The 13,608-nt window shown below is 34.6% G+C and overlaps 1 pseudogene across 1 annotated transcript; it reads left to right on the forward strand.

Moving 5' to 3' along the window:
- The first annotated feature begins 2,391 nt into the window (after window positions 1–2,391).
- LOC143563531 (serine/threonine-protein kinase STY46-like) lies at window positions 2,392–13,255 on the forward strand (annotated as a pseudogene). Its single transcript, XR_013140686.1, has 15 exons — window positions 2,392–2,719; window positions 4,940–5,054; window positions 5,639–5,706; window positions 5,940–6,053; window positions 6,637–6,709; window positions 6,794–6,904; window positions 7,001–7,051; window positions 10,212–10,351; window positions 10,451–10,558; window positions 11,672–11,745; window positions 11,845–12,020; window positions 12,598–12,693; window positions 12,778–12,858; window positions 12,945–12,995; window positions 13,109–13,255. The product of XR_013140686.1 is annotated as a serine/threonine-protein kinase STY46-like (transcript).
- Window positions 13,256–13,608: the final 353 nt, after the last annotated feature.

Here is a 13,608-nt window from a genome sequence, read left to right on the forward strand (position 1 = left end):
GCTCGAGTACACTATTTAAAGTGTCTAGTATGGTGTCTTTGACACAAATAATAATAATCCCGGATGTGTTCTATTAATATCGCAAACACTTTTCTCTTTTAAATAATATGATAACTTGTCTCCTTTATAAATACAGTTTCATTTATGTTAATATGTATATCATCAATCAAAATGTAATTGTAATTAAGCAACCCTATTTCATAATAAAATATTAAAATTATCACTAATTAGAAGAAGAAAAAAAAATACAAGATGCATGATTTTGAAAATTTTGGCACAAAAGTGAATATGAATTTGATTGGGACTGGGCCATTAGTTGTTCCCAAAGGTCATACCTTCTAGAGAATAAAATCTACATCATGTCTCTAATTCTGATTTACCAAGTATTAAGAATCATTTTTGTTTGTATTATTATTTAAAATTTATTATTAGCAATTGACCTTCAAAAGTAAGCATAAAAACGAAACTTTGGGACTTTGATAACGAAAATAAAAGTTACAATTGTTATTGAACATATCAACAGTATAGAGTACCATTGTCTGATAAACCATAGTTTAAATTACTAAAATATAATCTACATCTTTAAATTTATACCATTACAAGCATCATTTTAATTCACAAATGCCAAATTTCATGATCATGAATGTATAAACAATTAGAAAATTTAAAAGAGTAACCACTTTTATTAATTACGTGAGAAGATGCTATATAAACTTTTCTTTAAAAAAAGAACGTAAGACACATATATCATCTTTTTTTCTCAAAACGTAGTCATTTATGTGCAAAAGTAGCGTCACTTTTACACCGACTCGTCATCAACATGAAAGTACTACTACTTTTACACCATTTAGCACAAAAAGTACTCACAATGAGCCGATAAAAACTGATATAAAAATATTTGAAAAATTGTAATCGGAAAAAATTGGAAAAAATTCAATAAATATTTTGATAATAATATTTGATGGATCCAATTACAAAACAAAAAATATAATCTAAACCAATATAGTAAAACATTAATTTACATGTTTTGTAGAACACAAGTTAAATGTTCTTCCACTATGAAACCATCTGTCACCCTATCATTCCCTTATAAAATGCTGACCCCCTTTGGCATTGCCTTGATTTAAACCACATGTCTAATTGCCTCTAAATTCCAATTGCCCTAAAAATTCTTTCAATTTCTAATTACCAAACTACCCTTCCCATTGATTCTCAAAACTTTACAATGGTTTTCTTTTAACAAATGGTACTTTTATTACTTAAATACACCTAACCCACCTACTAGAGTGTAGACGAGCTGGGCCGAGCCATTCACGAGTAATTTGAGCTTGAATCAATAAAAAGCCTTCAAGTGAAACGAGCTTTTTCGAGCCACATCTGAGTTTTAAATAAAGCTTGGTTGATTTCACATTGCACAACTGAGCTCGAGTCGAGTTTTAGCTCGTTTAAGGTATTACACGAGCTCAAACTTTAGAAAGTATTTAAGTTATTTCTTAATTAATTTATGTAAGTCTTTAGTTATTTTTAGTTTCAAAAGAAAAATCTTAAACTAAAAGCTCGGCCGAGCTCGTGTGCTTGAAATCTTAAACTCAGGTCGAGCTCAACCATGCAATGCGGAATTAAACCAAAGGCTTTATTTATTATTTAATGCTTAGGTTCGGCTCAAGCCCAACTCGTTTTAAGTCTTTTATCAATCCAAGCTCAAACAGCTCGGCTCGTTTATACCCCTACAGTCGAAAGCCACTATATGTAAATCCAACCACTCTCCATACCCTTTCTTGTCATTTCCAACCTCAACTAACTTCACAACCCTATCCACTCCATTCTCTCTCACACACTAACAAAACACTCATCAAAAAGCCCCACTTTCTTTCAACCTTTTTTTCTTCAAATGTAAACCAAACCAAACCTCAATCTCTCCTTTTACAAATTACAAAATTCAATCCGGAAAAAACTCAACTCTTTTGAGTTTTTTATCGATCGAAGATCAAACAGCTCGAAAATAGCTCGACTCATTTATACCCCCATCGTCGATATCTACTCCATTCTCTCTCACACTCTTAACAAAAACCTCTTAAAAAAGCCTCACTTCCTTTCAAGTTTCAACCTTTTTTTTTTCCTCAAATAGAGTGATTGTGTAACACATAAACATGTGACCAAATTACCCTCACTAATTCTCCATATCCACAACCTTACCCTCATTCACTCTTTCTAGATTCCGTCAACAAACCGTCAAAGATCCCAACCACCGCCTCCGTCACCGTTATTTCATTCTTTCCGGCAACGATTGTTTCCGACCACTACCTTAAACCTTAAACCTCAAACCTTCAACTTCCTTAAACTACCTTAAACCACCGTCATACATCCCTACCACCGCCTCCGTCACCGCCACCGCCACCGTCACCATTTCATTCTCCGTCGAAAACAATTGTTTCCGACCAGTACCTTAAACTACCTTAAACAACCTTAAAACAACCTTAAACTACCTTAAAGAACAACCTTAAACAACCTTAAACGGGTACATTGAGAGTTTGATGGATTTGGTTGAAGGAGTCGGAGAGAGTTCGTCTCCGCCGAGGGGTTTTACCGGCGGGTTTACCGGCAACGAGATAGCGAATGACGTGTACAACCGGTTACTGGAGGTTAATAACGAAGAAGCTGTTAATAATCCTGAGTTTCGTGAGGAATTGGAGGCTCACTTCACTAAATTGCCTGCTAGGTATATGTTGTAGATTATCATTGATTTCATGATAATATGATGTTAATTGTGTTGTTGTCTGTCGAATTTTGTGATTAGGTTTATGTAGATTATTATATATGTGCGTTTTGGCACGTTAGTTTGTTGATTTGATTGAGTTTATGATGTTTTGGCGCGTTATTTTGTTGATTTGATTTGAGTTTATATGTTTTGATGCTTTATTTTGTTGATTTGATTGAGTTCGTGTTGTTAACTGTGATATTGCTCGTGGAATTTGTGATTAGGTTTATGTAGATTATCAATTACGTGCATCTTGGCGTGTTATTTTGTTGATTTGATTGAGTTTGTGATAATATGATGTTAATTGTGTTATTGCGCGTGGAATTTGCGTTATTTTGTTGATTTGATTGAGTTCGTGATGTTATTGTTTTATTGCGCGTGGAATTTGTGATTAGATATATTATATATAGATTATGAATTTGAGTTAATGAGTGTGATTATGTGCGTGTTGGCGCGTTATTATGTTGATTTGATTGTGTTCGTGATGCTTTGCGCGCTATTTTGTTGATTATGATTGAATTTATGATGTTAATTGTGTTATTACGCGTGGAATTTGTGATTAGGTTTATGTAGATTATCAATTACGTGCGTCTTGGCGCGTTATTTTGTTGATTTGATTGTGTTCGTGACGTTAATTGTGTAATTGTTCTTGGAATTTGTGATTAGGTATGTGCAGATTATGAATTTGTGTTAACGAGTGTGATTAGGCACGTTTTAACGCGTAATTTTGTTGATTATGGTTCAGTTCCTGATGCTAATCATGCTAGGTATATGTAGATTATCAATTACGTGCGTTTTGGCGCGTTAGTTTGTGATTATGATTTGAGTTTGTGATGCTAATTGTGTAATTGCTCGTGGAATTTGTGATTAGGTATGTGCAGATTATGAATGAGTTAACGAGTGTGATTATGCGCGTTTTGAAACGCTATTTTGTTGATTATGCTTCAGTTCGTGATGCTAATCATGCTAGGTATATGTAGATTATCAATTTCTGTTAATTCTGTTAGGTTTTGTTGATTATTATTGAGTTATTGATATTAATTATGTTATCGCGCGGGAATATGTGATTAGGTTAGGTTAAGTATTGGATTACAGGAATATAATTTGATGATAATTTAATTATATTATTATTATTATTATTATTATTATTATCTTATTACTATAAAGTAATGCTTGTGTGTATGTTATTAATGGCTTTGTTCAACTTTATTATGGTTATATGTTGATAAGTCATGGATTTGGTGTGTAAAATAGTGATGATTTGTTTTTTTTTTTTACTTTTTGATTATTGTTTTTGTACTTTTGGTAAAGTTATTTACACACAACAAGTATTTATTTAGTTATTGTTTATATTTAATTATTTATACATTTGTTAATTTAGGAACAAGCACAAATGTTTTAGAATCATAAGGAATAGAATTTGGTATATAAAGGCTTAATGAGTGCGTTCCTTTACTTTTGGTTATTCCGATCCAATGTTCAATAATTGCGTTGTAATTCCTGTTTTTAACCCGAGATTATGTTAATTTCAAACAATTTTGCTGCAGTAAAAGGTGTGAAAACAGTATGAGTTCATTTGCGTAATTTGTAAATATTGAAAATGTTTTCACTTAAAAAGGTGAATTGGTTTTTATTAATCCCAGCTATCATCTTTTGGTCACTGGCGGCCCGAACTAACAAATTGGCTGATAACGATCCCACCTTTTATCATATTTGTTCCCAACTGTCCGCGACTAACAGAATGCTAGCGTCGCTAGTTGCAGGTCGCCGGAGAAATGCTTTTGGTCAAAACACTCACATTTTTGTTTCCAGGAAAACTCATTTTCGTTCCAAACATCTTTGTAACCTTAGATCGGACCTTTAGGAGCCTTTTTCTTGTAAAGGCAACAATTATTGAGGTCGACGAGACCCTAGAACCATTGCCTGAATCGGTGGCTGTGGTGAGCCCGTTGGTGGCGGTGGTGTTGTTCAGGTTGAGTTTCCCGGCAAAAAATGTTACTTTTTCGACCAAAAACGTTTTTCCGGCGATCTGTAACTAATGGCGTAAGCATATGTTAGTCGCGAACCGTTGGGTACAAATATGATAAAAGGTGGGATTCTTTTATGATTATTGTGTACATTGGAGATTCTTTTATATCTTCATGATTTTGATTATTTCATCAATGCGCCTATTTGTGCTAGTTATGCGTTGGATATCAACTTGGATAGAGTTGAAGATGTATTGTTGCATCAAAAGCTTCTTATCTTGGCCAAGGATCCAGAAAATCGACCTGTTTTTCATGTCCGCCTTTTGGAGGTAACAACTAATCACACTCCGCTCCAGAGTCGAATAATATTAAGTTTTGTTCAAATTCTCAATTTTGTCCCCAATACTGTGCTCTTCAATATGCTTTATTACTAATTTAAATGAGTATACAAGTCTTATCTTTAACATCTAGTTAGGGGTGCGGTTCAGTGCGATTTTCGGCTAAAACCAAATCAAAAACCGAAGTTTTTTGGCTTTGTTTTTTTCAGTTTGGTTTTGGTTTCTTTATTTTGGTTTTTGCCATTTGAACTTGAAAATTTTAGGCCGAAAAAAAAGTTGGTTGAAAATCATGCATTTAGGTATAAATAATTTTCTTAATTATTAACTAATTGACTATTATACATTTGACCAAAAATATTTGAGTTACCAGTTTACTAAATTTTTATAAACTACTTAAAATAAAAAAAAATTAAAATCTAGAAATTCAGTTCGGTTTTTACAAAAACATAAAACCAAACCGCCGATTTTTGTTTCGGTTTGGAATTTTCGGTTAGTTCGTTTTGGGTTGGTTTTTTTGGTTTCTTGGACACCCCTATATCTAGTTACGTTTCTGCCATCTTTTGATCTTATTCCAGAATTTTTGGACTCGAGCAAATGGTGATGAAGACCAAGAAGACTCAACTGCGGGACTTGCACATGGAAGGTAAATACATATACATATACAAAATACGTATGCATATACACATACAAGTTTTTACTGAACGCACCCCTATGCATATGTATACGTGGGGTGCGTTCAGTAAAAACTTTTGTATGCGTGTATATATATCACTTTATTTGACTAATGGCAGTTTCTGATTTTGTTGTTTTCTTGTTGTATAAAGATGCACACTTCTCTTTTTTGTTACCTGTTTCACTTGTTTTCTAAAGTGACAGGAACAATGAGACGGGCTTCGAACCATGCTCTAAATTGGAGGACCTAAACTTGGACTTCAGAAGAAGCTCTCTCGACAAGGACAAAGAGAATCTTGATGGAGATTTTTTCACAAGGTATTGTATGTGAGAGATTTAGTGTATATGTTGTAATCATGCACTTCGGTATCGTGAATGATAGAGGGGGGGGGGGGCACGAAACCGAAAAAACAAACCAAATTAGAAACCGACGGTTCTGTTTTGTGTTATGTGAAAAACCGAACCGAACCAAAAAACCGAACTGTTGAATTACTTTTTCGTTGAATCGTTTGAGATTTATAAACTTGGATATTTGTTTTATTTTTAATGTTAATCGGTTATGTTTTATCGAATTGGATGAGATTAAATCACTTTAAATGTAAGTATCTTTTATTAGCTTTTAATATTAATAGGCCAATATTTACAATATTTTATTAGTTACTAATTTTTTTTTAAAAAAATATTAGGCTCAATTTCAAAATATCACGTGCCAAATTTTTTTGGCCCGAAAATTATTAGCCCGATTAGCAAAACCGAAAAAACCAAAACCGAACGGTTTTGGAAAATCATAAAACCGAAAATTTGGTTTTGGTTCGGTTTTAGCCCAAAGCTGCACTGAACAGCACCACGACTGAATGTTCTTTGGCGGGATTTAAGTTAACCTTTGGTTAATGTTTCTCAGGCAAGATGATATCCATGTGTCGATTCATGAAGTGATATTTTCAGCTGTCGACAAGTCTAAACTTCTCAGTCAGGTATTTCTTTGAGTTTTATTTAATATTTCTTAAGTTACTGTATTTCTGTGATTGAATGGTTAAAAACGACTGCAAATCTTCCAGCTTTCAGCCTTGCTTTCTGACATAGGACTGAACATACGCGAAAGACACGTGTTTTCAACGACTGACGGTTATTCTTTGGATGTGTTTGTGGTTGATGGATGACCTATTCAGGTAAATCTGTTTTTTTTTGGTGGTGTCATGACGTTGATAATAATAATAATAATAATAAATCTGCGGTGAGGTTTGAATGTTGTTATGTTTGCTCAGGAAACAGAGGCTTTGCATGCGGCAATGGAGAAAGCAATTGCTGGGAGTGAGGTACTTCATATCCAACACTGCTTACAGTGCTCACTATGTTTTTAATAATAATATATGTCGTTGTAATGTGATGCCGTATAGTCGAGTCTACACGAGAGTAATGGAAAGGTTAACAGACTTAGGCACTAGTTTTGTAAATGGAGCCTTTTGTTTATTCCGCATAATCATTTGTGGTAAGTTGTGGTTGAGTGAGAGAAGAGTGTTACGTGAATGTAGAAGGAAATCTAATGAACCTAATGAATTAGCCAAGTACCATGTCTAAACTAGCAAAAAAAAACATCAATCTAAAGAAAGGCCGCGCCATCCTAAAGATGCGCGTCTTGCTTTTCTCAGGCGTGCGCTTTTTTATGCGTTGCACCTAGACAACTAGTGCACCCCTTGCGTCTTGGGCCTTTAGCAATTTTTATCGTATTCCGTTTTCAGCCGTTGATGGGCTTTTGTAGTGGATCTTTTGATTGTTATTGGTTAGTCCGAATGTGGAGGGTTTGATGGTTTGGAGATCTCTTGTGGTACGCTTGACATGTTTTGGTACAAGATGATTACAAACTTTAAAGGTCTTCTCAGGGGGGAAAACGGGTTCAGGAATTTATGGACCACACATGCATGCGTATGCCATTGTCTGTCTTCAACAACTTTGAGCGACTCTCGAATCATAACGTCTCTTCATGGTGATATCCTCGTTGAGACATGTAGCTGGTAAGAGGCCTATTCATAATCAATGGCATAACGTTGAGTCGCCTTTGTTCCGTGACAAGTTTGAAGCCATTTGCACTCTCAACATATCCCTTTATAGAGACTCCACAAATCTTGGTCTTATCTTCTCTCCACGAAGCCATCTTGTCATACTTGGGAATGCACCATGTTTATGCAATGTGTTTGGAGGTATTATGTATGCCTTTGGTGCTTTAGAAAATTTCTTGGTGTGAAAGCTAGGTAGTTGTGAGTTTGGTGGTCTAGAAGACACTACATACACGCATAATGGGCTATGTTAGATGTCGTCAAGTGTATGGTGGAAAAGGCAAGAATAGGATAGGATATATTGACGTGATATTCCAAGTGTATAGCGAGAGAATCACGCTTAAAGTAACTTGTTGTTTGCTAATATCTTTGAATCTTTTTGGATGTGAGGATAAAGATTTGAAGTCTTGTTTGTTCACACACAAGTTGGAGTTAATACATAGCAATTACAACCATTAAATTAGGGCTTGAATGTATATATCCCGTATCTATTTGAGGTTATGCAGCGTGTTCATGCATAATGTTATCAACTCGTATATATCCCGTATCTATTTGATTGTGAGATATCTAACGTAAGATGCTCATTATCACAAGTGATTCTTAACTATAGATAAACCTAATAATGGAATATAAAGAAGGCACTAAGGAAACTATATAACTTTTGTAATATTTGAAGTACTTGAAAATCATTTTGGTTGTCTATGTCAAATTCTCGAGTTTTTCTATGTGATATTCAAATTTGGTGTACAAGGAAAACTTTAAGGAATGAGGAGATCAAAACTAACCTAGGACCCTTGGGGATATGACGTATAAACAATTAGTAACTTTTGTGCACCTACGTTATCAAAAGCAAAAGCCCTTCGGGCAGGTAACTAGGCTCTTAGGCAAGGCAAGGCAAGGCATAGGGGAAACGCCTAGTTGCAATTCAGGCGCTTTAGCTAGTTTTTGGCGAGCTTTGGGCAATTTCTGAAATTTTTTGCAAATTTTGCAAATACCGGGCAAACTGGTATGCAACATCCGAAGATGTTTTGGTATTAGTCTAAATGCGCCAAAAGCATGCCTAAAACTCTAAAAAATAGGTTAACCGGGCGCCGGCACGCTTGTAACACGAAGCCGAGCCCGGGATGCGCCAAATACGTAACCAGACACATGCACGAGCAAAACGCGTTGTTGGGCTCCGCTACGTGCGGAACGCGTAATCAGGCCCCGTAAATGCGAAACCGTAAAAAAAAAATTTCTTAATGCACGGTTAAAAAAAAAAATTTGCGCTGCCCCTGCAATTAGTTTCTAGATCCGCCACTGCTCTTGATGCCTTGGAATATTTTGAAATGATGAATTCAGATGTGAAATTGCGAATTATATACTGACTTATTTTCGAAACATTCACATCTCGCTCTTTCATGAGAGAGAGGTTGTACATGCCTCTAGATAATAGATCATCAAGTCCAATCTTTATGATGGAAATCAACATTTCTTTAAGTTTGTTGCCTGCAAGTGCTTGAACACGAGTTCACATGACTTCTCTAAAGGAAGTAGTATAAGCTTGTTTGAGGAGCGACATTTGAAGAGTTGTAGAGAGTTATAGGGAGCGAGGCACATGTAAATTGCTTGGATCATAACAATCAATACATGCACTTTCATAACAAGAAAGTATCAAGGTTATAAGTTTTAAAAACATGCCGACCCATTCAGGGGTTGCCAAACAACCCCTAAGTGTGTTGGCGTCTTGGCCATGAATAAGTATTATACGGGCCATGTCTAGTTTCAATGATTCAACCCGCCAACTTGACACGATAGACACTACTTATTGAAATCCACCGGTTTTCTCCTTTGCATCAAGTATCATTTGGTGAGATGTGGTCCCCACGACTTGAATGCACCGTGAGAAACCGAGAATTGAGTTGACCATCTTCTATAATAATAGAAACCATGCCTATTTTTGCTTAATCGGTATGATTCTTTAAACAAAATAATTGTTTTTGATGATAACATAAAGATTATTAAGTTAATTTCTTGGTTATAAAACTTCCTTTTATGCATACATCTCTGGTTTTAGTAACCAAGAAAGATAATTATCAGTATTTGTACTGATAATTATCTTTCATATTTAGCTTCCCAAAAAGAACAATTATCCAAACATATAGGAAATAATCTTGTGGAGTTTTTTTTTCTTTTCCATATATGATCTTTGTTTCTTTAGTTTTGCATGCATAAAGTAGTCTGTTCGACGCCTATTAATATCATTGACGTATTACTATACTGAATTTGCATTTTCTATTTGCTCATTATAATCTTTATCTCTTATTTTGCATGCATACGTAGTCTGTTCAACGCCTATTAATATCAATGACGTAAAACCATATATTTTTAGGAAATCATTTTAGTATTTATTCTGAGAACTGCATTACTTTGTGCATTGCAGGGTTCGTGGTCTGGTTCTTCACGGTCCAAATCAGCTATGGAAGGAGCACCAAGTGGTCAAGCTAGGTTTGTAGATACCGAGATAGATATAAGATTTTTACAAGTTGGAGAAAGGATTGGTTCTGGATCTTGTGGAGATTTGTAAGCCGATTAATTCTTATATATTTGTGCTATATGTCACTGTTTTCGTTTGTTGATATTCTTGATTATGATGTGTGTTAATCTTTTACTCTTGGCAAGGCACCGTGGCGTGTATGTTGGACAGGATGTTGCGGTAAAGATTTTAAGATCTGAAGCTCTAAATAAAGCATTGGAAGATGAGTTTTGTCATGAAGTAACCATTCTCAGGTAACCCTTTTTTTTGTGCGATATTCTTCTCGTTCATCGCAAGAATATGAAAATAGTTTTGGTGTGAATTTGCAATTTTAATAATATATTGTGACTTAAAAGTGAATAAAATATGGAATCTTGAGGAAAATTATTCATAAAATGAAAGTTTGAAGGAAAAATCGAAAACCAATTTTTTATTTTTATTTTTTGCGTTATTCTTCTCGTTCATTGCAAGAATATGAAAATTTTTTTGGTGTGAATTTGCAATTTTATTAGTATATTATTAATATATTAAGTAAATAAAATATGGAGTCTTGAGGAAAATTGTTCATAAAATGAGATTTTGAAGGAAAAAAAGAAAACAAATTATGAAAGTTGAAAATCCGGTGGTCCTGTGTCACTGGTTCAGCGGTCCATGTTTAATCAACCGGTTCGAATTGTCGGTCGTGAAAACACTGCTAATATGTGAATTGAGTGCTTAATTATTAACTTGACTTCCTTAATAAACGCGTTAAATACTCAAATTAAATATTCACACGATTTTACATAAAAAAGGAAATAAATTAAATTTAAGAAAATTGGGGAAAAACAGTGTATTGATATTGAGGCCTGGATTATGAAACTCGGGTCCAACAGTACATGATCTGGCCCGTCAAGACCTTTTCATCCATTATGGGCCCATATTACTTGGCAGTGCCGGCTTTGAACGAGGGCAGGGTGGTCGACGGCCACCGGCCGATAACCGGTAGGCCCGAAACTTTTTTTTTTAATTTATATATTTTTTTATGCGAAAAAAAGATATATGTATTTTTAATGTTTAAACCCAATTACCCAACTCATTTAAGCCTATTTTCATAAAAAAAGAAAAATTCACAACCCGAAGTATAACCAAGTAAGCCCATTTAAAAATTTAATTGTTTAAACTCAACAAAGAAACCCTTTTACTTAAGGCCCAAAATATTTTTCTTCGGCCCAAAATATTTTTCTTCGGCCCAAAAAATTTTAAGGTTTCTTGGAGACAGCCCTGTAACTTGGGCCCTATTCTGCCCTGTCGCTCGGTCCAAGTATGAGTCCACTAGCATCTGGATCAGCTCCATATGATAACTGTTTGCTTTAAATTGTTCTCTGCAGGAAGGTCAACCACAGCAACGTTGTTCGGTTTATTGGTGCGTGTACAAGGCAACCTTACATGTGCATAATAACAGGTATTAAAGCTCATATTTACTAACAAAAACAATTTGTTTTTATATATTTTTAATTTTAATTTTGTCTTTTTTTGTGACTTTTGTTTATTAATGTTGCAGAATACATGCCCGGAGGCAGTGTTTTTGAATACTTGCAAAAACACCATCACACCTTAACTCTTACTCAGTTGGTGAAGTTTTCAATAGATGTTTGTAGAGGAATGGAGTACTTGCATAGGAACAATATTATTCATCGGGATCTCAAAACCGCAAATCTGCTAATGGACGCCCATAATGTGAGCTTATTATTATTATTATTACTATGTTATTTTATTTATTATTATTGTTTATTTATTTATATTTTTAACATTTCAGCTAGGGGTGGCAAATACCCATGGGTTGAATGGGTTGTAATAAAAAAGAGTTGACATTTCTTGAGTTTTTTTTTTTTCTGGAACGAGAAAAACGGAGGAAACTTTTTAGTTTTTTTACTTTTTTAGTTTTTGATTTGTATTTCGAGTTATAATTTTTTAATTATTTTTTATGAATTTTTTAATGAGAGGTTTTTGAAATGGGTTGAGGTTTCAGAAACTCCTCACTAAAATATTCAAAAAAAAAAATAATTAAAAAATCATAACTCGAAATATAAATCAAAAACTAAAAATGTAAGAAATAACTAAAAAGTTTCGTTCGTTTTCTAAGACTCAAGAAATGCCAACCCGTTTTGACCCATTTTAATCCTTTTCTTTTTTAGCTTGACCCATTCTGACCCATTATATACATTTTATTACAACCCATGGGTCACATTTGCCACCCCTAATTTCAGCGCTTAGAAATTTATATCTAACTTCATTTTGTTCATATTTCCTTTAGGTCGTAAAGGTGGCTGATTTTGGGGTGGCCCGGTTTCAGAATCAAGATGGAGTTATGACAGCCGAAACCGGAACGTATAGATGGATGGCTCCTGAGGTTTGTCTCTTTATCTCTTAACCGGTTATACAAAAAACTATTTTCTTTATAAAGTTAAACTATATATACAATTTCTGTTTGCAGGTTATAAATCATGAACCGTATGATCAGAAAGCCGATGTTTTCAGTTTTGGAATTGTTTTGTGGGAGCTCGTGACAGCTAAGGTTTGAAATGTCATTCTAACGCTTTAATTCCGCCTTTTTTAAAATAATTACATTACGATGATTAATAATATGTGCTCGTGTTGTAGATTCCCTATGAAAATATGACACCGTTGCAAGCGGCTTTGGGAGTAAGACAAGTCAGTACTTCTCTATAATTAACTGTCAAATTGTGAATTACAAGTTTGACTTTTGAAGTCAAAGGAGGACTTTTGATACATAATGTTTATATTTACATAAAATTGAAATGTAGGGACGGCGCCCGGATCGTCCTACAAATACGCACCCGAAGATATTGGAATTGATGGAGAAATGTTGGGCAACTGATCCGAGCGTTCGGCCTTCGTTTACTGAAGTCAAAGTTGAACTTGAAACGTTTCTACAAGAAATTCAGGTATGAGTAATTTTAAGTTTTTAACCTATTTACTTATGTAAAGTAAAATAAAGTGTGAACTGCAGTTTCGTTCCTGTGGTTTGTTCAAATCTGTGGTTTTAGTCCAATAGTTTCAAATTTGCGATTTTCGTCCCTGTGGTTTCATTTCACTTGCAATTAAGCCCGACCTCACTAACCCCGTTAAGTCTGGTTGTTAAACCCATTCGTGTGCCCCTCACATGAGGGGCATGCTAACGGGTTTAACAACTAGACTTAACGGGGTTAGTGGGGTCTGGCTTAATTGCAAGTGAAATGAAACCTCAGGGATGAAAATCGCAAATTTAAAACTATTGGACTAAAACCGCATATTTGAACAAACC

This window comes from Bidens hawaiensis, unplaced genomic scaffold, assembly GCF_021521415.1.
Source record: "Bidens hawaiensis isolate Kalapana, Puna unplaced genomic scaffold, B.hawaiensis_p1.1 tig00021495_1, whole genome shotgun sequence".
Lineage (NCBI taxonomy): Eukaryota > Viridiplantae > Streptophyta > Magnoliopsida > Asterales > Asteraceae > Bidens > Bidens hawaiensis.